The sequence below is a fragment of the Protobothrops mucrosquamatus genome, unplaced genomic scaffold, assembly GCF_001527695.2.
Source record: "Protobothrops mucrosquamatus isolate PMUCROS unplaced genomic scaffold, P.Mucros_1.0 scaffold275, whole genome shotgun sequence".
NCBI classification, from domain to species: Eukaryota; Metazoa; Chordata; class Lepidosauria; order Squamata; family Viperidae; genus Protobothrops; species Protobothrops mucrosquamatus.
This window is the reverse complement of record NW_015386619.1, coordinates 445432-471962: the sequence shown is the minus strand read 5'-3', so window position 1 is coordinate 471962 and position 26531 is coordinate 445432. Positions and strand designations below refer to the sequence as shown.

At 34.7% G+C, this 26531-nt stretch overlaps 1 protein-coding gene across 1 annotated transcript in view; it reads left to right on the top strand.

Annotated features, from left to right (window-relative positions):
* The first annotated feature begins 3208 nt into the window (after positions 1 to 3208).
* PLXNB2 (plexin B2) overlaps positions 3209 to 26531 on the top strand; it is a 140148-nt gene continuing 116825 nt past the window's right edge. The window contains exon 1 of the mRNA XM_015814680.1: positions 3209 to 3311. The gene's annotated coding sequence lies outside the window, so the exon portion shown is untranslated. The remainder of the gene's footprint in view (positions 3312 to 26531) is intronic.

Genomic DNA, 26531 nt, shown 5'->3' with positions numbered 1-26531 from the left:
GGTATTTCCATCCTCTTTCTTTTCCTCCTTTCCATTCATTCTGCTTGGAAGATTGCTCTTGCATTTCTCTTTCTTGCTTTTTTTCCATATGAGTTTTTTTGCCAATTCCACTCTTCACATTACTAAAAACTGACAGTCCCACATTAAGATGTTTTCATCACCATTGAATTCTTCACTAATTGTCTTTCATCATAAACAATCCAATAATACCTTCAGATACATTCCTTTGCATGAATTTATATGAATAGTCAGATATTTATGCCTTGTACTCAAAACAAGCAGACTATTTTTGGAACAGGTATTCACCAACCATAATCCTTGACTCTTCAAATAGCCCGATTTCTTTTTGTATATTTTTCCATCATGTCCTACACCAGTGGTTCTCAACCTTTTTAATGCCGCGACCCCAACCGGTCGTAAGTCGAGGACTAAACCGGTCGTAAGTCGAGGACTAAACCGGTCGTAAGTCGAGGACTACCCAACCGGTCGTAAGTCGAGGATTTTCCCTGCCCGGGAGCTCCGCGCATGCGTGGTTCCGTCCCCTGCGCTGGCCGAGGCATAGCTGGCAAGCGGCAGAGACGGAGCAGGCCGACCACCAGCTGGCCCAGCCCAAGGGAGGTAAGGCACCCGCCCAAAAAGGGGAAAAAATGGCGGACAAAAAAAATGGCGGACAAAAAAATGGCGGACAGCCTTGCTTGGCGACCCCCATGAAATGGTCGATCGACCCCAAATGGGGTCCCGACCCACAGGTTGAGAACCACTGTCCTACACACTATTCATGACACATAATGGAATAATTTTTCCCTTGTTTCACATTCATTAAGAATGTTGTACTGTGTTTTCCCAAATCATACTTTGTTCTTATCACTATTCATTAGATTGTTGTAGGTATGAATTCTACCTACATTCTACATCTAGAACAATCTTTATGATATCAATTCAGACTTGAATACATACATCAATTTACCTCTTTCATTTATAATTAATCATAAAGTTTTCATCTGCTTTTATTTATTAACTCCATCTCCCTCATAGAAAAAAGGTTTGGTTGTCATCTGAATTAATCATAGCATGCCAAATCAGTATCTCTTGCTCACAATACGGCAATACTGAACAATTTAGACACATGTAGACCAATACAGGTGGTCCTCAACTTGCAACCATTTGATTAGGGACCATTTGAAATTACAACAGCACTGAAAAAAAGTGACTTATGACCATTTTTCACACTTACAACCACTGTATCAATTGTTATGGTCACATGATCAAAATTCAAATGCTTGGCAATTGGCATATATTTATGATCGTTTCAGTGTCCCAGGATCGTGTAACCACCTTTTGAGACCTTTTGACAAATAAAGTCATTGGAAAAACCATATTCACTTCTTCACAACCATATTACTAACTTAATAAATGCGGTGATTGATTTAACAACTGTAACAAGAAATGTAAAATGGGGTAAAACTCATTTAACAACTGTCTTATATAGCAATGGAAATTTTGGACTCAATTGTTGTCATAGGCTGAGGACTACCTGTATGCCACAACATAACAAAATCCAGTTTTGCCACAGGATGCTGACACTCTGCTAGGCAAGCTAGACTCTCAATTTTGGAGGCTTGCTTGTAAGCCAGCATCTCAACATCATCAACTTGGAGACATATACACTATTCTAGATAGGCACACACTCAGGATATAGCATATAATGTGATTTTACATTTTGTTATGCTATTTTATAACTAGAAGAATATCACTTACTTTATTCATTTTGCTATTGATAAAATAATAAACTAAATAAATCTGACATTCATCTTTCCTCTGTAATTTCATTATAGAAGAACAAATTTTTTAAAAAATGAAATTACAGCCAAATGTCTCTTTTCTGACCCATGATAAAATGTTGACAGAAACATTTTACACTTGAAACTATAAATCTACAGATCTAAATAAAAATATGCATGAGCAGTAGGCCAGTGTAGATAGAAGTCTGATTTAAGCTATGAAATTCATTTTAAAAAATAGGTAAGGCTGAAAAAGGAACAAAAATTGAATAGAAGTTCACGTGTTTTTGTACATTTTGACAGATAACATCAATGTTTGATCTATATATGTATTTTTCATTTGATGTCTTCAAGAATTTTAATTCAGATTTACATTTAAGCTTTCATATTTTATCTTCTGTTTATGATGTATAATCTAAATGCTAGACTGGATATTGTTTAACCTGATCTGCAAATGTGTAGAGCTTTGTATTGTATATGATTATGTGTAAATAAATCTGGAGACAAAATTGCAGGTAGGCCTCAACTTACAACAGTTCGCTTAGTGAACATTCGAAGTTACAACGGCACTGAAAAAAGTGACTTATGACAGTTTTTCACACTTATGGCCATTGCAGCATTCCCACGGTCATGCGATTTACATTCAGATGCTTGACAACTGACTCACATTCAGATGCTTGACAACTGACCTTCTGATAAGCAAAGTCAATGGGGAAACCAGATTCACTTAGCAGTGGTGTTACTAATTTAACAACTGCCATGATTCACTTAACAAATGTGGCAAGAAAAGTCATAAAATGGGCAAACTCACTTAACAAATTTTTCACTTAGCAACATAAATTTTGGGCTCAATTGTGGTCGTAGGTTGAGGACTACCTATAGTGGAGAGATGGCTAATTTATTTTCCACAGAAGTTGGTGTGCTTCAGTTCCCAGTATCCTTGTAATTGTCTATGCTGAACAGAGATGATGGGAATTGGAATTCAACAAAAACTGGAGATTCGTGTGGTGTTTATCTCTGGACTAAACTGTTGAAATATCAACTTGTTCTAAATCCTTTTTCGTGTTGTGCAAGAGAATGACACATGGACAGGATTTGTAGTAGTAATAGCTTTAGTTTCCAGTGTTTCTTCTGCAGTTTATATTTTGAAAAATATCTTGTACCGGTTTTACAAATTAGCAAACAACAAATAAAGTTGAAGGACCTGCAGCTCAGAGTTAGCCCAAGATGCTTCTTCATGTGGGTTGCTTCTCTCTGTATGGAGGGAATGGCTGCTTTGAGGGGGTGGATTTAAAGATAGAAGGATGCTTTGCAAAGTTATTGCTAAGAAGTCTCCTGAGGGATGGTCTGGCCTTTTAGCTGAATTACGATCCTACTTTTCTAAATAATAATGTATTAACCAGCAATATTCTGTTTCAATTCAGAATACGCTGTATTTAATGAAAACGGCAAAGATCAGAACATCATTAGACAAAGTGAGAGCCTCGGAACAAAAACAACTGAATTCATGCGAACTAATTTATAAAGCAAGTATGAAAAATTTTCTATGTTTTCATTTCTAACAGTTAAAAGTTAAAATGTTTTGGGAGGGTCTAGAAATTTTCAAACCTCCTTCTCACCTCCTGCCTGCGATTCTTGAGGGACTTTGTGTTAACATTTTCTCATTCTTGCGGTGATTGTTTCTACTTATGCTTTTTATAAGAGAGATCATATTACTGCTACGAATGTAGGCAGTATATCCCTTAATCATAAGTAAGCTTCAGTAACATGCATACTTTTGCAATGCAAATAAATATAAATTTGATACTTGCAGCTTCATTGTTTATATTAAGATTCCTTAGGCAAAAGGAACATATTGAATGATTAAAATGAGGTGAACATATTGGTTCCAATGCTGCTGGACATATTTGTTGCCTCCGAGCAAATTTCCCAAAAGGTAGAATTCTTTCTCTTAGGAGACCATCCAAGAAAATATTCCTAAATCAGCAAGATTCAGATATAAACATATTTACACGCCACTCCCCCAGAAAAAAAAAGTTCTTATGACAGAATCTTGTTGGACATCTCTCCAAAACCAACAATTTAATGGCCACACTAGATACCCATAAAAAATTGATTATATTGTATAATGACTGAACTGACATGCCATTAAATCGATGGGCAGGCTTGGTGTTACTAGCTGATGTTTGCTAGTTATGCTTAATTTTTTCTTTTCAACAACTTTCTCTTGATCTTTTTAGGAATAGAGATGTGATTTTCAATTCAGAACATCAACCTTATTAAATTTGATGTACTTATTTGGATTTTTCAGAGTTATATTTGTCTTGGGCAAATATTTTATTTTGGTGATCTTTTGCTAAGAAAAGCAAAATATGCTGGTTTTTTGCGTTTTAATGAATGTATTTATTTTATTTATTAAATTTATAATGCAATATATATATATATATATATCTGCTACACCATCTAAAAATTACTTCCAAGGCCTTAAGTCATATATGTGATTCTTTTTTTTATGTATTTGTGTATTATTGCATAGACATGTACACCCTGATAATATTGCGTGTGTTTGATGCTCACAATAAGACTTTGATTCTTGGTGATACTAAATTTGTGTGTATATGTATAAGTGTATACACACATACAGATAAGATAGATATACTTATATACAAATAAACATACACATTCATATACATATATGCAATTGCCTGTAGTAGAATCTGGTTGCTTGGTCATTGATCAGATTGTATATTGCCTGCCCTGTTCTGGTGGGGTTGGCATGCTGAGCAGATTTCCTTCTTTCAGTTCTCTTCTGCCAAACTGAGATAATAACACACCTGGGGCAAGAGTGGTGGTTATATTTTCTTCTTAGTCTGCTAAAGCTTAGAAGGGAAAGCCCTTTAAGGAAATAGGGGAAACAATGGGAGTTTGGCAGTGGAAAGCTATGCATGAGAAGGCCAGTAAATGAAACAAGGGAAAATACAGGCAGACAAAACAGAAAATAAAAAGCCTAATGAACAACAAGCCAGAAAAAATATGAGATATGTATAAAACAGAGAAGAAAAACAAACAAACCTGTTCCAGTATTATGTATGTAAGCTACGACCATTTCATATGTGTAAACCTGAAAATATATTCTTTCCTTGTATGGATAGATATATTTATATATATTCAAGGCTCTATGTAGATTCCAAATAAAGAAAACACTTTTATTTTATTTTATTTAAAGTATTTTATTAGTTTTCTATCATTACAATTCATTTGTGCCTAATGAACAACGTGTTGTCTGGGTTGATTTTTGCTTAGTCATAAAGGTTGAGTTCTTATTCTCTATCTCGTTTTTACAACCATTGATAAAATAAGTTCCATGTTTGAAAGTATTCTGTATCTTCTTTTTCTATAATTCTCAATGTAAATCTATCCATTTCCACACAGTCCAGTATTTTCTTAATTATTGCTTCCTCCGATGGAGTTATCTTATTTTTCAAGTGCTATGCAAATACAATCATCACTGCTGTTAATATGTGTAGTGTTAAATATACATTTTGTTTATCATTTTTTTCTGGAATTATGCCTCATAAAAAAAATTCAGGTTTAAAATCTATATGGCTCCGTAACATCTTTTCTAACCAAGTATGTGTTTTTGTCCAAATTTTTTTTGCTTTAACACATGTTCACCACAAGTGATAAAATGTACCGGGATTTTGATTATATTTCCAACATTTACTAGACATATTTTTAAACATTTTTGCTAATCTAACAGGTGGAAAATGCCATCTGTATTGTTAATAGCCATCCTGAGATTTTTGTATATATTTTTGGTTTTATTTTTTCCCATACAGATAATAATGCGTTTCTTATGTAATGGTTTTGAAAGTTAATGTTAATGTTAATGTTAATTTAATTTGTATACCGCCCTTCTCCCGTAGGACTCAGGGCGGTTCACAGCATATTAAAAACACAAATACAATATACAGGATACAAAAAAAGTATGTTTTTATGTGTTTTATTGGGGTGATTTTGGATTAATTTTCGGTTTATAACTAACGACACAAGGGTAATTTTAATGAAAAAATTTTTGCAGGGATGGATTTTAGGGATGGATTTTAGGAGGGATCCAGTCCGGGCGAACGACCTTTTCGGTACAGAACTCCCGCGCCGCCTTTCATTCCTCTAGGCCTATCATCTATGGGTTTTATTCTTTTCATACCATAAAAATGTGTGCCACCCAAGTTGTAAGTCATTCCTTCTAAATATAACAACCTTTTGTTTCTGAGGCTTATCCATTCTTTTAGCCATGTTAGAGCACGTGCTTGGTAGTATAGGACCCAATCTGGTAGTCCAAATCCTCCATTTTCTTTGGCTTCTTGTAGCATTTTCAGATTAATTCTGGCTTTCCTTCCTTGCCAAATAAATTTCAAGATCAATCTATTCAAATCATCAAAAAACTTTTTTTCCTATTTTTATAGATACTGTTTGGTATAAAAAAAGAAGTTTTGGTAAAATATTCATTTTCACAGTAGCTATTCTTCCTAGCACTGATAATTGTAGGTTTTTCCATTTTTCCAAGTCTATTTTTATTTGACTTAGTAATTTTATGTAATTATCTTTTTTATCATTGCACATCTTCCTGTTAAGTATATTCCCAAGTATTTAACTTTCTTAAATATTTGTAAGTCGGTTTTTCCTAACAGTTGTGTTTTTTGCTTATCTGTAAGGTTTTTAAGTTAACTTTGGTTTTTTTGTCTGTTTATTTTCAATCCTGCTATTTCTCCAAATTCTTCTATCTTTTTCAATAATTTGGACGTTGTCTCCAACGGTTCTTCTAGAATAAATACCAAGTTATCTACAAATGCTTGTAGTTTATAGCTTTCATCTTTTATCTTCATTCCTTTAATTTCTGGATCTTTTCTGATATTCCTGTTGAGATCTTCCAACATTAGTATGAATAGCAGTGGAAATAGTAGACATCCTTGTCTTGTGCCTTTCTTTATATTAAAGTTTTCCGTATAGTCTCCATTGACAATTACTTTTGCTGTTTGTTTATCATATATTGTCTTAATAGTTTTATGAACTTTTCTCCATACAATTTAATAGTTGTATCATAAATTGCCAACTTACATTATCAAAAGCTTTTTGAGTGTCTAGCAAAATTAGAGCCATTTGTTTTCCAGGATGCATTTCATAGTATTCCAGTGTATCTAAAATAATCCTCAAGTTATTTTTTATTTGTCTTTTTGATAAAAATCCATTTTGATCTGGATGGATAAATTCAGTCAAGAATCTTTTCAATCTCTCTGCTATTATTGAAGTGAAGATTTTATAATCCACATTTAATAATGATATTGGTATATAATTTTTTTATCTGTGTTAAATCTGAATCTTCTTTTGTTATTAAAGTAATATTTGCTTCTTTCCCTGTGTTTGGTAATTTGGCCTCTAATAATAACTCATTGCACACTTCTTTCATTGGTAGGCTTACTATATCTTGTAAACATTTGTAGACCTCTGCAGATAGTTCATCCAGTCCTGGGTTGTTTTTTTTCATTTTTCTATTTTTTTATATCTTCTGTCACTTCCATCATTATAATTTTTTCATTTAGTATATTTTTCAGGTTCTCTGGAATTTTTGGTAAATTAGCCTTTTCCAGATATTGTATTATTTTTTCCCCAAGAAATTTCTTCTCTATCATATAATTTTTCATAAAATTCTTTAACTATTTTTTTTATTACATCAGTTTGAAATTGTAAACTGCCCTTCTCATCTTGTAATTTATTTATCAATTTTGTTCTCTCTTTTTTCAGTTTAAGTTTTGTTTTGCCCTTTTAATTTGTTGAGTCAATTCCTCTGACTCTATTAGGTTTAGTTTGTGCTTTATTGTCTCCATTTGGCTCCAGTTTTCTTTTGTGGATGTATTTGTAATTCTGACTCCAGTTTCTTAAATTCTTCCCTTAATGTTGTAAATTCCTAAATTTACATTGATTGAATTGATTGAAAGTCCATCTTGGTTTCTTCTTTACCTCTTTCCAAGTCAGCTTTATAAGATTATGGTCCGCCCAAATGTTAGATTCTACCTCAATTTCATATATATTAGTTCTTAGCTCAGAGGACATCCATATCATATCAATTCTAGACCAAGATTTATGTCTATTTGAATAAAATGTATACTGGGTCTTTTTTTTTTGAGTTTCTTTCTCTCCAAGTATCTTCTTTCATTCTAAAGAACACCTTAAGGAGTATCTTTCGTCCCTTTTTTCCTGTTTTACTGTTTCTATAGTCCAATTTTCTGTCTACATTTGCATTAAAATCTCCTATCAAGCAAATGTTTTGATGTTCCATTTCCAATATTTTTCTGTATAATTTTTGAAAAATTCTTCTTGTTTGTTATTTGGTGCATATATTACTACCATCAATATCTGTTTTTGATTTATCAAGGCTTCTGGTTTTCATCATGGTGATGTAGCCGAAGGAAAGCGGCACTCCGCTTCCCATGGCTGACTTCCCCCTGCCAGGAGGCCCTAAAGGGGTCTAAAGTCACCCTGGAGAGGTGATGAAAAAGGACAGGACCCTCGTTGATCATGGAAAGATGGAAGTCATTCCGTTTGATCCGAGAAAAGCCCTCCAAACCAGCAGGGGAAAGACTAGCTGCATTCCTGTAGCTAGCCCTAGGCTACTGACAACTGAAAAAAGAAAGCACTAATCAGCAGATCGTGACCATTGTGTTTGGAACTGGGTGACACTACTGGTCCTTTTTCTATTACTTTGTAACCTGATTCCCTGGAAAAGATAAAGCCCCCAAAAGCAAGAAAGCCCCCAAATGTGAGAAGAAAGGGGATTTCTGCCCCACCCTTCCGGAGAAATGAAAGTGGTGGCCTAACTCTTTTGGGGGGACAGAAACAGAGAAATACATAATACTAAAGTGGAAATAATATAAAGACATAGCTTTGATAAACTTGGGAACTTAGAGAACTGTTAAGATTTTTTCTTGAAATAATACTGGGGTAAAGTTTAAGAAATAAATTTTCACTTTAAGTGTTGGAAGAAGGATATCTAATGGTGGAACATAGGTATAGCACTAAATTTGTTGTGCCTGGAGTGAACTTGGCAGGAAGCCCAGACATAGATAACTATCTAACCTCTTTGATGTTTTTGGAAGCTTTTAGTTCTACAGAGAACAGCTGGAAACTGAAAAAAAAAATTCTGGGTTGTTTTCTGCATGGTGGGAGCTGACCTTGGATTACAAACATCAATTGAACTTCAACTTTTGACTTTAAGAATTATTTAGAGAGAGAGGAAAACTTGCCTTTCAGTTATTTCTGCTTGGGGAAGATTTATGGACTGATCTTAAGATGGCTTACAAACATTGTAAAAATTGATTGACAATTTTTGGATTTCTGGATAGAAGAGCTGAGTACCCCAAAACTAGCTAAAAGTGTAAAAAAGCCATCCCCAACATCTTCCTCCGAAACCCCCAGAGATCTATAGAAACAACATTTCAACCAAAAAAAGCTAACAATTTCCAGAAGGAAATGCAATCTACACTGCAATTAATTCAAGAGGCAATTGTTTCACACAAAGAAGATACAAGAAGAAACTATGATGAGACAAAAGGCAATTTGGATAAGATAAATGAGCAAGTTTTTAATTTAAACTCACAATTAGGAAATTTTCAGAAAATGGCCACAAAGAATTGAGAAAATAGAAGACAAATCAGAGGAAACTGACCAAAAGACAGAAGAAATAAAGGAAGAAAATCAAAGACTGGTGCGGGCAAATAAAAACTTGGAAAACTCAGTGACAATATTGGAAATGGAAAAGGCATCCCATCCCTTAAGTTTTCAGAATATACCTGAGGACAAGGAAGAAGATTCTATAGAATGGATTACAGAGCTCTTAGTAGAAATGTTAGAAATTGGGAAACAAGAAATGGAAGGAGAAATTGAGAGAGAAGAGAAGTGGGATTTTTTTTCAATGAATATAAATGGGTTGAACTCCCCCTCAAAAATATTCCACCTAAATTGCCTTTCCTATTTCAAACAGTACCCATAAAAATAGAGAAAAAAATATTTGATGATCTAAATACACTGATTTGGACATTTATTTAGCAAAGGAAGAAAGCTAGAATTAGATTGAAGAAAATGGAGGACCGGGCTTAATGGATGGAGTCTTATATTACCAAGCATGTGGATAACCCTTAGACACAAAAAGATTATTATACTTAGAAGGATATGATTTATAACTAGGATAGTACACTTTTTTATGATATGGGAAGAATAAAATTTATAGATATTTCCAAAATCACTCTGTAGGAAACATATTATTTTTAGTATGGGAAAAGACAAAAGCTAAAATTTATATGAAATCACCAGGATGGCTTTCAAGAATGGAAGCTTTTGTTCACCCAAACTTAGCTAATTTCGAGAAAATTGTAACCTATAAAGATATTTTGAATACTGAAGGGAAATCAAAATTGAAACAAGAGTTGGAAGAACAGGATATTGATTTATTATGGTGGCCTCAGTTGCAAAATACAACTGAGATATGAGAAAGATGTCAAAATACATGGATTTTATAAAGATCAGACAAGATTTGATTAGGTGACAAAAATACATATTCGGCTAGAAAAGATGTTAAGAAAAGCATGTAGATTTTAAACCAGAACTGTATGTTTAATGTTGCATGTATTAACAGTAGTAAGAATTGTATTTGTTTAGTGCTAGAAAAATGAAGAAAAATCATCTGAAGAAGAGATGATCAAGAAAACACTGAACTGTGCAGAAATTGACAGATTTATACTGAAGGGTAAAGAAAAAGAAGATACCGAATAATTTTAAAGATGTCATGTAGTGTATTAATGGCCGGAAAAATGGGGTAGAGATCAAGAATTTAATGTGTATTATTAGGTAAGGCAAATGGACTCAGACAACATGTTGTTTACTAAGCACTTTATAAATTTATGATTTATAAAAATGGAAAACTAATAAAATATTTTTTAAAAATATCTGTTTTTGATTTATCATTATTTCTACCATTAAAATTCTTCCTTCTTCATCTGAATAGACCTGTTTGGATTCCAATGTCTCTTTTATATATAAATCTACTCCTCTTTTCTTGTAAAATAAAGTTTCCCAATTTTTGGAGATTCCAACAATTTATAGTGTTGTTTTTTTATGTGTGTTTCTTGGAAACAAATTATATCTATTTTTAGTTTCTGTAATCATGTAAAAAAATTCTTTTTGATGGGGAGTTCAATCCATTTATATTCATTGAGAGAATTCCACTTTCTTTCTCCATCTTCTTTACTTATATTTAGGTTTTATTCTCCTAGTGGTCCTTTCCTATCTCTGTTCCTTTATCACTTCCTCTCCTTCTTGATCTGTATTTTCTTTTCTTCTCCTCCTCTTTGTGTGGCTGTCTCTTCTGTTACTAACTTTTTCTGTTTTTCATATTCCCTATCCCCTTGTGATACTTGTGTTTTTCCTTCAAGGAAACTTCTGTGTCTCTCATAGAACTCTGCTGCCTTAAAGATGGAGTCCAATCTATATCTTTTCTCATCCCAATTAATTAGGATCCTCTCCATGACCAGCCATCTGAAATTCACTCCTTTTTCATTTAATTTTGTAGTCAAGAGTTAGTAGTATTCACGAGAATCTCTTATCCTCCTAGGGATCTGTTTCAGGACCACAATTTCTTTTTTTCTATATATCAGTGGTTCATCTCTCACTCTTTTCAGTATTTCATTTCTTATTGTTTTTTTTTCACGAATCTAACATGCACCTCCCTAGGAACTCTATGTCTCCTTGCATAGCTTGAGTTAATTCTATATATTTGATCCAATTCTCCTTCCATCTCGTTTTTTTCAACTTCCGGTGCTTCAGCAAACAAATTAGTAATCAGTTCTGTTAGGTCTTCCTCCTTGTCTTTGGGTATGTTCTATAGTCTTAAAAAATGTGATGCTTTCTGCATCTCCAGTACTGCGACTGTATCTTCCCAGCTTTTATTTGGCTGTGCTAATCTTTGATTTTCTTCTTTTATTTTCTCCATCTTTTTCTCAGTTTCTTCTAATTTCTCTTCCATTTTCTGGATTCTTTGCCCATTCTTTGTAATCATTTGTTGGAAGTTTTCTAATTGTGAATTTATACTGAAGACCTGCTCATTTGTCTTATCCAAATTATTTCTTGTCTCCTCAAAAGAAAACACTTTTATTAGGTTTGTTGGTGGTTACAAATTTTCCAAATTCCATAAATATTTTATTATGTAAAACATCCAGAAATATAGGTTAGATGTTTTGAGAATAGGTTAGATGTTTTGAGAATATGAGTTCAAGAGATGCCTGCTCCCATTTAGAAATTTAATGAAATGAGGGATTAATCTGCAGACACATAATCTGAATCTTTTCAGATTCAGAGGTGATTTGAATTTGCATTAAGCATCTATTCTATTGGCTAGGAAGAAAGAAGCAAATAGATTACTTGGATTTATAAAATACAACAAAATTGAAGTCTTTTCTGTTCTGACACAGTACATATTTGGCTCAGTAATCTTTTGGCTAGTCTGATAAAGTATAATGCAGGTGTCCCCATTATAGCTACCAGCCATAGTTGAGGTCATAGTATAAAGTCTGTTTGTGAACACTGCTGATGTTCTCAAATCCCAACCCACGTGGCTGATTTTAGTCCTGTCCATAACAATTCTTCAGATACAGAAAGTGAAAATCAAAGTTGACATGTTTAATAGTAATAAAAGCATTCCAATTTAAAAAAGAAAGAGGACAGGAACAAACTTCCAGACTCCCAGTCCTGATATTAAGACAACTTCTGTGTTCTTTGTAGATTTTGTTTACTAGTTATAAATTTGCTCAGGGCTGAAGTGAAAAAGCTATATGCAGAGAAGACAATGAAAGTCTGCAAAATGTGAACAGTGAAAACATACACAACAATTATGAATCAAATTTTGTATGCATATATAGGTTTCTAAAGTCACAGCAAAATGTATGTTAGAGTTGTTAACTTTTCAGTTAATAAACATTCATCCCTTCCTTTCTAAGATTAGTAAGCCAAAACTATAGATTTCTTTGAAACTAAATTATATTTAATGTGGAATATATTAATAATGATCACGAATAAAAACGCTCCCATGTTTTGAAAAATATGTACTTTTATTTGAAATAACAGTGCAATGAAAAAAATTACTACAAAGGCAAATACTGTTTTCTGATTTCATGACCTTCCAGTGCATTGCTTGTTTGAGTAATTGGTTTTAGTTTCAAAATATGTGTTCCTTTTTAAAGATAGTTTGCTTGATACAGTCAGAGTATTTTAATTGCTTTTTATTAATGTGATAGATGAAAATCTTGAGAAATATACTTGTTTGGCAGTATTGTTACTTAAGTATATTATTGATAGGCTAAAAATAGTCCTTTGTTCAGTAAATTTCTTGATGAAATTCTTTTGTGTTTTATAAAGTTCTTCCTTATTTGTTTAGTCCAGAGATACTCCAATGTAGTCCTTGAAAATAACCTTTGAGTTACAAACAAACAAGACTTCAAAGAAACATTGAACGAAAAGCATCTAGTCTTTTTTATCTACTTTTAGAGGCAGAAAGAGAGGGGAAAAAATAAATTTGGGGCTTTTTTTCAATAAAAGGGCCATTGCCCCAGAGCACAGATCTGAACAGAAAATATGAAGGGCATTTACTTATAATTTTTAACAGTTCTCTATGATTAGATACATTATTATTTGAACTTTATAGCACAGATAGAACCCAAATTCTAAATTCAAAAATCCACTATGCAGTTGTTTCTACTTAAATGATGGAAATTATAGGCAGGTTAATAAGTTGGTGAAAGAAAAGTACATTTATTTTTTTCATTTAGCTTCCCACATTTCTGTTACATGCATTCAGTAATTATGATTATAGCTGTTCAATTTAATTAGGCCATGAAATTAATCCCATTCAAAGAATGCTGATATAAACAAAGTGGGTACAATGAACTGGTTTGCATTCTTTTACATCCTTCACCTAGTTTTATTTCATTAAAAAATAAGAAAAAATGAAAATTGGCTTATCAAATGCAAGAGGGAAGTGAGTTTATCCAATCCTACTTTTATGGAATGAGAATTTCTTTGCCTATGTCTGCAGAGCAAACTTACTTCATCTAAACAGAAGGATCTGGACAGACTTGAACACTGGGCGCTATCTAACAAAATGAAATTCAATGGTGAAAAAAGCAAGGTTCTACATTGAGGCAAGAAGAACCAAATGCACAGATATAGTATAGGGGGTACCTTGCTCAATAGTAGTAACTGTGAGAGGAATCTCGGAGTCCTAGTGGACAATCACTTAAATATGAGCCAGCAGTGTGCTGCAGCTGCCAAAAAGGCCAACACAGTGCTGGGCTGCATTAACAGAGGGATAGAATCAAGATCACGTGAAGTATTAATACCACTTTACAATGCCTTGGTAAGGCCACACTTGGAATACTGCATCCGGTTTTAGTCACCACGATGTAAAAAAGATGTTGAGACTCTAGAAAGAGTACAGAGAAGAGCAACAAAGATGGGGACTGGAGGCTAAAACATATAAGGAACGGTTGCTGGAATTGGGTATGTCTAGTTTAATGAAGAGAAGGATGAGGGGGGACATGATAGCAGTGTTCCAATATCTCAGGAGCTGCCACAAAGAAGAGGGAGTCAAGCTATTTTCGAAGGCGCCTGAAGGCAGGACAAGAAGCAACGGGTGGAAACTAAGCAAGGAGAGAAGCAACCTAGAACTAAGGAGAAACTTCCTGACAGTTAGAACATTTAACCAGTGGAACAACCTGCCTCCAGAGGCGGTGAATGCTCCAACACTGGAGGTTTTTAAGAAGAGACTGGACAGCCATTTGCCCGAAATGGTATAGGGTTTCCTGCCTGAGCAGGGGGTTGGACTAGATGACCTCCAAGGTCCCTTCCAACTAGTGACAAGATGTAAGCATGACAGCAGCCTCGTTTTTCTTTCCTTCCCATAGCCTGTCTGCTTGCTTGCTTGCTTGCTTGGATTGATGAAGAGCTCTTATGAAAGTGGAACCTTGTTTTTATTTAGTTTACTTTATAACATTAACAACTAAAGGAAGGAGAGAAGAAGAAAATATAATTTGTGTTAGTAACTGAGGGAAGAAAATAAATTTGCATGAATTAAAATTGCCTTAATATATTGCCTTGAAAGCTTAATTTTGCACATTAAATAAAGAATCCATGGAGAAGTTCATGTTGAAGGCACTGCTAAATTTTGTTGGGATGTTATACAAAAATATAAGAATTTAAGAAAAGCCCTGCTTGATCAAAGTATGAATACAGTCCAACATTTTGTGTCCCACAAGGCCAATGGATTGCAGTTAGGAAGTTCACAGGAAGATTACTCATGGCTTTGTGACCTCTTTTCTGGATTACTGCAATGCATTCTACATGGGGCTTCCCTTGAAGAGCATTCAGAAACTTCAACTGATGCAGAACACAGTTGAATGATAATAAATGAGGTTGATATTTGACACATGTAATATCCTATTGTATCGGCTACATTGATTGCCAGTTTGCTTCCAGGTGCAATTCAAGGTGTTAGTTATCACTTTTAAAACCCTTCATGACTTGGAAATGGTTTACCTGAGCTTACCTGCTATATCTACCAATTCATTCTGATTTATTCCATCAGCTAAGGAATGTTGGCTGGCAGATACTTGGATATATTCTTTTTCTATTTACTTTCCCTGCCCTCTAGAAAATTCTCCCTAGATTAGGATGGCCCCAGCTCTGCTGGCTTTTTCATGTCTCCTCCTCCTCCTCCTCCTCCTCCCCCCACTAGCACAGAGTGTTAAGGGAAATACTTGCTTCTGCAAATCCTAGCTGAGACCTAGATGAGCAAGGTGTGAATTTCCAAGTCAAGCAGTTCAAAGTCAAGCTGAAAATTTCTGATCAAGGGAAGGATGAGATCATGGTTAACAAAACAAGCCGGGATTATAAATACCTAGATTCTAAATGTCACAATATGCAAGCCAGATGCTACAGTTGTTTCTACCAAGAGAACATTTTCCTATGAAAACTTAAATATTCTGTCTGCTGAGCATGCCCAGTACGATGAGTTCAAGGAGAGAAGCAACCTAGAACTAAGGAGAAACTTCCTGACAGTTAGAACAATTAACCAGTGGAACAACCTGCCTCCAGAAGCAGTGAATGCTCCAACACTGGAGGTTTTTAAGAAGAGACTGGACAGCCATTTGTCTGAAATGGTATAGGGTTTCCTGCCTGAGCAGGGGGTTGGACTGGATGAACTCCAAGGTCCCTTCCAACTTTATTATTATTATTATTATTATTATTATTATTATTATTATTATTATTATTATTATTATTATTAGTAGTAGTAGTAGTAGTAGTATTAGTATTAGTATTAGTATTAGTATTAGTAGTATTAGTATTAGTATTAGTATTATTAGTATTACTATTATTATTATTATTATTAGTATTAGTATTATTAGTATTACTACTACTACTACTACTACTTGCTGCTTGCTCTTGAGCTGCACGCATCAGCAAGGTGCAGACATCCCAGGAGAAGGTGCTGGGGAGGCGGGAGAGAAGTGAATACCTGAAGAGATTGTTGGAATTATTCTGGATTCCCAGAAGGGAGAGGCTGCTTTCCAGAAGGCAAAGTGGCAGTGGAGCTTGGAAAGACTGATTGGCAGAAAGAGGTTAAAGCAGCTCCTCCCTAGCTTTTCCTAGAGTATATATGTAGTTATGCTAATAGTTGCTTTAGTCAAGCACAGGGGTGTCAAACTCGCAATGTTATGTGACTTGCAATGTATCATGACTTTTTTTTCTATTGCCGACAATGGGGTGGGGTTCACCATGACACATCCGGCCCACAGGCTGGCAGTTAAACACCCCTGGTCTAGCAAGATTCTGTCTATATGTGAAGAACAATAAAGGAAATTACTCTTAAGTAACTCTAAATATCATTCTTGCTTGGGGCTCCAAGTATAGTAAGGGCCCTATTTCTTGGTTATATTGATCTCTGTGCTTATTTTTTTTTTCAGCTTATATACTCTGATCCTCTATGGATCTCATCCAAAATTGAGTTTTATTTCTAAAACAAATTCCCCAGCTTTATTATGCACTGTGAGGAGGGGCACTTTGTTCTGTTGTTTCTGAATTTTCTAGAACTTGGTCTCATAGATAATTTTGAGTTCTAACAATGTGGCAGAACCTGTCCATGTTATCTACGTGCATTAGTTTTTCTGTACAGAAGCCCCAAAAGCATGTATCATAGGAGATGAACTGTTTTTATGGGTGTGGCCCATTAAAATCAATTAGCTCTTGTCCTTATTCCCATGAAGATTTAAAGTTTATATTAAAGAAAGGCAAGAAAGCAAAGATGAATTCACAAAAAATAGTTTTCCACTATAAAAACAGAATAATTTTGCTTACTTGCCATTATACACTAGGACTAGAGACATTAGAATTTCAGAGTCTCTAATTCAAACATCAAATATAAAATAAAGAGAAAAACCAGGAAAATGTTCACAACATTGGGGAATACAGCTCCTAGCCAGTACTACCATAATACATTTTATGTTCCATATTATGGTATATAGTTTTTCATGAAACCTTATCAGATAATAATAGGCTTTAAAGTGCACAAGACTCTTTATTGCTTTAGGTGCCCTCTGGAAATTAAACTTATTTTCTAAAAACGTGACCCTATGATTTGAGGAAAAAAAAGGTACGGTACTTACAGTAGTTATTCTGGGCGTGCTAGTCAAGACATCAGTCTCCTGAAACCCACTAAAAGTGTTTGTTAATTATTCTTTAAGATATTATTTATGTATGTATGTCTCAAAAGTGTAATTAATCTTAGGAGTGGTAGAGTGTGGAACTGGCCTCTCACTGCACTTTAATTCAACTTAGAAACACTTGGTGCAAACAAGAAATTATGTTCTTTCTCCTTTGATTGATTGATTCTGAATAAAGAATTGTTCATTTCCATTCTAATTAAGACTTCAGAGGACAAAAAAAGATGCCTAATATTCACTATTGCAACTATAAACAATTCATTAGAGCAGACATGTCAAACTCGTGACATCATGTGACATCACACAACGTATCGGGACTGTTTTGTCATTGCTGGCAATGGGATGGGTGCAGCTTCCGCGTGACACATCCGGCCCATGGGCCAGCAGTTTTACACCCCTGCATTAGAGCTTAGATTTTTGTTCCAGAGTTATGCCATTATGAATGGTATCATAATAGCATTCAGAAGATATTATTAACTCCCTGAATAATATTGTTCTTTGCCACAACACTCCTGGTTCAAACTAAACAAACTATTTCATTTTTGTTGTGCAGCAGATAATTTAAGTAACAGTATTTTCTTTCTTCTATTTCAGACTTCTTTTAAAAAGTTCTAAATTTCTCCTATTGTCTAATATCCAAGTGCATGAATTTGAAATAAGGAAAAAATTCACAAAGCGTTTTTTGGGCTCAAAGTCCATTTTGTCAGATTCAAGAATTGTGGGTAGCAGTATATTTCTAGAGAGACTGAGAGAATTCATTAAATCCAAGAAAGTATAGCATATTGTTTAAATGCAGTCATCTACCCTTTCTTAAGAAAATTGATTATTTAACAGTGCTGGACCTGTCTCAAAAGTGCACTTCTGAGCAAGTCTAATTAACAATGTCATAGTAAAGAAACCACATCTAAGTGACACTTTCTTCTTCAGGTAGTCTTAAAATATATTTCGAGCTTGGCTAAGGGGCTTCTCAGTTATACACAAGTATAACAGCATTGTATACAAGTTGAAGAGGAAACAATTCATTTTCAATACTTTTCAAATCCTTAGTAAGTTTGAATAACACTTTAGAGGACCAGATATGTGTACGACTGAATTGTTCATGCAGTTTTTCTCTCAGCAACTCATTATTAGGGATTTTGAAGTTAGCCAACTGGGGACCGAAAACATTTTCTACGAACCTCACTTTTACATAAATTCAACTTAATGTCAACATGAGCTGTTCACAGACATTATCCAGAGCTTTGGAGATGGGCTTTGTATGTATGTGGATGATACTCATCTTTATATTTCATGAACTAAGCATTCAGAAACAGTTACAAAGCACTAAAGCTTCAGTTATGATTCAGGATTCAAATTATTGAGTATGAATAGATTGAAAGAAATCCAAACTAGTTGGAATAATACCAACAGTAAGCAGAGACTCCTTCTCCTACAAAATATTATTTAGCCTTCTTCTCTGATTGATTTACAATGGATGAACATTAGATGTGATCAGGAAAGCTGTGACTCTTTTCTTGTAATTGGAACCCTTAGTTATAGTTTATACAACAATAACAGTGCCTTCTCTGAATGCCCAAAGCATATAATAGTAAATCTCATACCTCCACTCTTCTCTTATGAAAAATATAAATAGTTTTAGCAAGGAAATGAATACTTGTTCCGCTGTTATGTAGTTTGTGATATGTATGTGAGAGGGGAAGGTCTTCCAAAAATGCATACTACATTACTGTATTTATTTATTTGCATCAAGGTGGCTCCATATATATGATTTGCCAAGAAATTAAGTGCAATTTGTAAAATGAACCAAGAAATAATCACATTGAAGAAATTGGGTTATCAAGATCTTGGTGTCAAGTTCCAGCTGAAAAGCCAAATGAAGCAAAACATCGGAGACATGATTATCTCTAATGTAAACTTTATTAGACATAGCATACCAGTACGATAGAAGGAAAGCTAGCTCTGGCAATATGGCAGGAAACAGATAATTAAAAGAGTAAGACTTTCCCTCCTCTCTCTTACAGTTCAGGTCACATTGTCCAATTAATCTTCCAGCATTTGTTATGAGAAGAAAACTTCAGTTTGCCGAAACATCTCTTTAGTACCTCAGCTCTCACACTGATAGGGAACACCTGTGGATCCCAAGCTCTTCCCTCCCCCCTCGCAACTGTAGAGTTAGAAGCACTATGGCAGTCCTTAAAAAAAAACAACTTTGTAGCTTGACACTTGAAGTCAGTGACCCTGATTTTTCAGAAATCTCACATGGCAAAATGCCAGTTATTGAGAAAATTAAGATGATCATAGGACAAAGCTACTGTTTGGCATGGATGATGTGTGCAAATTACCTTCTTTTAGGGGGATCCACCATTCAAGTCAGAAGCACGAAGAACTGCAATTTGCTAGATGTGTTCTGGACATATGAAAGTCTTTTGAAGCATTGATTTGTTTGATAGGACACATCCACCTTCATGTGGAGACAACCAGAAACAGCTTCCATATGAGCATGAAAAACAGTTCTATGTTATTAATGCAAAAAGATTGCTTGGTATACATATTTGTGCATTACAAAGCAAGACTTCTAAAGGATTAGTACAATGCACACAGAGATACACATTGTGTAGCATGTCTTTTTTTCAGTTTATATCCTTCCCAAGAGATATGGAAAATTAAGGTTTTGAAAGTGGAAAAAACACCTTCAAAGATATAATACATTAGTGTAGATTTTGTAAGGAATATATATGCAGAGTGGCGATGTCCAAAACTTAGTCTTTGTACCTGTTAGTTGCTGCACTTTCATTCTCCCATAAGCACCCTTAGAATATCTAGTATGGATGGCTTGTAACTTAATACATAGCTTCAGAAAAGTTGAAATAATATTATCATAGTATGAATTGTATATTAGTTACATAATTGATTAATAATCTTTTTTTAGAAAATTCATATAGTTGAGAAATTGTGTTCAGAATCCTGTTAAGTGAGAATTAAGAGAGGTAGTTACTTTTCATGGGTTCAAAAATCTGACATATATAGTATACTTCAAATTTGTGTTTGTAATTATTTCTCATTACAGTTTGTCAGTATTAATAAATAGTATACTGCAGTGGTGGGATTCAAATATGTGAACAACCGGTTCTCTGTGTGATGCCGCTTCAGGAAGTCCATTCTGGGCCTGGGCAATAAAAAATTAGCTTCCGGTTCTGCCGAAGTGGTGCGAACCGGCTGAATCTCACCACTGGTATACTGTAGTAGTATACTAAATTTGACATTTAGTTTGATATTTGTCCTGTGGTTCATTGTTTTGTGTTCTGTAATTCAGAGAGTTTGGATTATTTTATTTATTTTGTAATAATTAGTTGGACAAAAACATTAGTAGCAAAAATACCATTTTTAGAAAAATCTGAAAGACTATTTAGGCTATATCATTTAGTTATTAATCTAATATTGGACATATAAAGTAAAAGTAGAATTTCTTTAAAGTAAGTTTGACTTTAAAGACTATGCATATTGTATTCTTGTAAAATAAAAAAAATGGTCTGAATTCCCTCTTTCTTAAGATGGGTGAATGTTGGTTTTAAATGGAAAATGGATTTCTTTTATGTAGGACCCAGACTGCGATTTATAATTAAGGTTGACTTTATCAAACACTTCACAGATAAAATTATAGCAAAATTTATAAATGGAAAATATTTTTCAACAGCTGTGTAAATCTGTATTTTTCCTACATCTATTTCTTTCTACTAAATCTTCTTTTTTACATCTCCAGATCAGCTAACTGGCAGCACCTAGCTGACCTGAGCTCATCTCAAAAATATGCAATAAAAGAAATTACTTTTCCCTTTAAAGTGTGTTATACGGAGATACTGTCATGTTCCAACATATGGTAATTCATCACTTCACACCTAATAAATCTTTATATGCAAGAGAAGTAGGTTGATATAACACTTCTTCCTTCCCAGGACTCTTGGGAAAACATCAAAAGGTGCATTCAAAGATGCAGAAAAGTCACAGGAAGGATTGATGGTTAAATGCTTTTGAACTATCAAGGATACCCAGCTTCAAATCAGAAAATTTCTGATCTTGGATTATTTAAAGTCAGTTGACTCCCAGCTATGTTCAATGGTGATTCCCCCCTACCAATGATAATAATTACTATCTGCTAAGGCACATAGAGCATAATAATTGACCTTTGTATTGGAGCATAACATTTTGCCCAATGCAAAATGTTAATGACTTATAACTGTTTAAACAGAAAATAATTGCCAGGTTCTTCTGTTTGCTCTGACATGATGATGAGCTTCTTACATTGGAGTATAGGGTTATGCCATATTCATTTCAGTAGATAGTGAATCCTGAATATTACAAAGGACATAAAACAGGAATATGCTGCTTGAATTGAAACATATGAAACAACTGCGTTCTGCACTCCTACAAAATTATTAGGTTATGTCATTGCAGTTAGACACTGATTTTACAACACCCATTTCTCCACAGAATGAATTACATTAGATACTTAATCACAGTTCAAGACTGTTGGCAAAGCACTTATAATTTTCTTTCAGTTACTGATGATTCAATTTATACAGTTGTAGAATGATGGCTCTGTCCCTAAAAAACCATACTTTTAATCACATTCTAGTATTCCCTCCTTTATATAACAGTAAATTTAGGTATTCCATTGAACATAGGGATAGGAAATAGCTGCACTTGGCTGATTTCCCCACTACCCCCTGGGTGAGAACCAAGAAATGTTAAAGTTATTGGATAGACTGGCAAATCAGAAAGCATCTTGGAAGAGGACAGTGGCAAACTATGTGTTTATTACTATCAAGAATATTATATGGATAGGTTTATGCAGTGACCAGGAGTTCTGCTCAATTCATAGGAGTCTTTCCCTAACAAGTGGAATGTCAAAACACAGAATTCTCTTCATAAGGAGATAATGTTAAACTTTCCTGGGAAGATATATGATTAATAAGAAGAAAATATTTATAGATCTGACTTACTAGTTCCATGAAGTGCAAGTTTGATGTTGCTTTTGTTCTAATGTAGCTCTTAAATAGGATAATTGTGCAGGACCATAGATGGAGATGCATATCCAAATGTAGTACAGATGAAGAGAGCTGTGAGTTGAGTGACGATTTGAAGGACTATTTTATTAACTCCATTTTCCTAGCCTATAAAGTGTTCTACATGCCCACTTAGTCTGCAAAGTAATTCAATGTACAGAGATTCTTTTGCATAGCCAAATATGCATTCACATAGACATAGACATATTGTATTAGGAGCGTATGGATCCTAATTTTATTATTTAATTATGTCATGGCCCCTTCAGATCCCATTTTAGAGGAGGAGGAGTTGGAACTGGGACCGTCTGACAGGGATGGCACGTCTCCCTTGGCATGTTTGGAGAGGCCAGGGGCTGTCCCAGGCCCCTCGGACATTGGGAGAGGTGGTCGACCTGATGGAGAGCTGCCTGCCCTCACAGACACAAGGGTCGGCTGCAGACAGGCAGTGGTTCTGAGACGCAATTGATCCCCTCTGATGAGGAACAGCTCCCTCCCCCACTCTATTCAAAGTCACAGAGAATAGAGCAGAGGCAAGTTCAAAGGAGGGGTGCTTGGCTGCTTGTGAGAAGGTCGCCCTGTCTCTCCTCACAAGGAATACCTGGCATGGATTGAGGGGCTTCCAGTTTTGCACAGTAGTGCAAGTAGCCGAGGGATCGCGGGGCTCCGCACCCTATGGCCGATTCTTCTCTGTTTGGAAATCCTAAATGGGCCTAAACACGCCCCGGAGAAGTGGCAAAGAAGGAGAGAAGCCCCGCTGACTGTGGAGAGATGGCGGTCAATCCGGTCGTTCAGGGAAAGCTGTCCAGAAACCAACAGAAGAAAGGCTAGCATCACTCCAGAGTCTAGCCCAACCTACAAGCAGCTGAAGCCAAAAAGCACTAAATTAAGCTTGATCATAAACAACATTCTTGGAACTGGGTAAGAATACCGATTCTCTCTCTTCTACTTGATTTATTTCCTGGGGGGAAAAACCCCAAGAAGCAAAAATCCTCCAAAAGTGAGAGGAGGGGGATTTTTGCTCCACCCTCCCACAGATGGAAGCAGCAAATTAAATTTTCATGCGGGACAGAAATATACTGGAATGAAATGAATATGAGACTTAAATCTGGATAAGTGTGAAATTGGTAAAATTAGTTAAGATTTTCTTGGCAAAAGATTATTGATGAAAACAGAAAGCAATTGCTTGTTTTGAAAAATGAAAAATGAACTGGTTGCTGACATCTAGTGGTGGATGAAAATATATAATTATGGCTGCTCAGGAAAAGATAGCTTGTCATTGTGACCTTCAATGTTTTAACTAAACAAAGAACAGCTATAATAAAGAAAAGAAAACATTTTGGGCTATCTACAAAGCGAGAACTATAAAACTTAGAAAAAAATTGACCTTCCTGAACTGTGACTTTAAAGCTGTTTGCAGAGAAAGGAAAACTTTGATTTTTGGCTATCATGGAACATCAGAGATCTGCAGAAAAAAATATATCAAGAAAAAACAAATACTTTCCAGGAGGAAATGTATACTATGTTACAACTAAAACAAATGACAATGACCTCAAACCACAAGAAAATTAAAAATAATTTTGAAATTTTAAATGAACACATCTTCAACTTAAATTCACAACAAAAAATTCTCAGAAAATAAAAAAGCAAGTGATCAAGTAAAGCAGATAACTGAACATAAACCAGAGGAAAGAGATTTAAAGATGGAATTTAACAATGGAAGAAACTGTGATTTAACCCAGGTGGAGAAAAACTTGCAGGAAATATTGGACATGGAAAAGAAAACTTATACTTCAAGATTGCAAAATAAGTTTAAAGACAAGAAAAAAGATTAGACAAAGTGGATTACAGAGCTGTCAGGAGAACTACGAGAACTTGAGAGACAAAAAATGATAAGAGAAACTAAAAGAGAAAGAAAGAAAAAGAATTTCAAGGAATATGAAGGGGCAAAACATTCCCACAAAAATACCTAACTTGACTCGTTTCTTATGCCTACAACAATATCTACAAAACTGTGGGAAGACTTTTGGTCCAGCAGAGCATACTGACTAGGAAAGATGTTTTGGGGAAAAAGGCTAAAGTTAGAATTAAGAAATTAGATGATGGGACTTATCAAAAGGAATATTTAAAGATTAAGCACTTGTTTGAATATGGTTAAAGAAATAAAATTTTGGATATAAATGAATTTTAGTTTAAGAGGGATAGGCTCCTCAAGTAACATAGTATTTTTGTTTATGATATGAGAAATATAAAAATATTGGGATGATTTATATGAAGGAAATGTTTTAGATATTTAAGTGTATTGGATTTTGAAAAAAATTCAATTAATAATGTTTTGAATAGTTATAAAAGATTAACTATGGATTTATTAGACGGAATAATTAAAGATTAAATATTGGTATGAATATGCTTTAAAAGAATATAAAGTTTTGTACATAAATGCATTTTAGCTTAAGAGGAACATGTTTTTCAAGTAGTATAGTAGTTCCTTCTTTTTTTTCTTCTCTCTCTCTCTTTTGTTTTAAGATATGAAAAAAGTAAAACTGATGGGATAACTTGTATGAGGAAAAAGACTTAAATATTTAAGTGCAATTAACTCTAAGAAAACCTTAACAGGTAAAAATTGTGGGGAAAATAAATTTAAATAAGAACTTTAATAACAGGATCTATGATAAGATGATTCAGATGATTAATTAGAAAATAAGCTTCATATTGATGTGGTTGTTACTTGTAGAAATACTAGAAAAATGTTTATATTCAACTGTTATCTCCTAAAATACTAATAAATGTACTAATTTAAGGTTGATAAAAGAGAATATTATTGGAAGAAGAGAAAATCAAGGAAAGCTACTATGTGGAGTATGGAATTATAGAAACTAATTGTTATTGATTGTTTGTAAATATAAATCCAGACAACACGCTGTTTACCAAATATTAATGATATTAGTTAATATTAATATTATTATTTAAAAAAATAATAAAATATATTTAAAAAAGAGAAACACCTGACATGGGTTGACTTAAGGAGAAGCCAGGGGAGTTTGTCTTTGTTATGAACAATTGTTACTTTAGCTTATGCTCCCCTGGCTTTGGAAAAACTCAACCTTGACTCTTGTTTCTGCCTATGCCTTGCCTTTGCCTTGTGGAGGCAAGGGCCTATTACAGGCCACCCAACCAAGCAGAAGAAATAGATGAACTCTTTGCTAATCAATTAACAAATATATGTAGGAAATACACCATAGTAAGTAATGGCAGACTTTAACTACCCTGATAGCAACTGGGAGACAAACTTTGCAGCAAGTGGGAGATTGAACAGATTCCTAATCAACTTGGCTGACAACTTTGTCATCCAAAAGGTAGAGAAGGGAACTAGAGGAAAAACTATACTGGACATAATTCTTACTAATCAAGAGGAAGTGATAAAAGGAATTGAAGTTGCCGGAACCTTGGGCAAGAGTGACCATGTCATATTGCAATTAAATATAATGCAAACACAAGCAATAGAATATAATCCAACCAGTGTCTTAAACTTTAAAAGAGCTGATTTTAACAAACTCAGAGAAGTCTAAAAAAATTTTCATGGATAAAAATCCTAAAGGGGAAAACAACTCAAGAAACTGCTTCCCCCCGCCGCAGGGAGACGGAACCGCCTAGATGGTTCCGTCCCAGACGCCTGATGGACCCGGAGAGGTTTCTGACGGAGCTTGGGCCATATCCAGAGGATCTAGGTCACGACTCGGCGGAAGATCAGGCTGCGGCCTGGGATGTGGCCGCAGCCGCAGCACTGGACCGAGTCGTGCCGTTGCGGCCTCTGACCCGACGTAGATCTCAATTAGCTCCTTGGTTTACTGAGGAGCTGAGAGAGATGA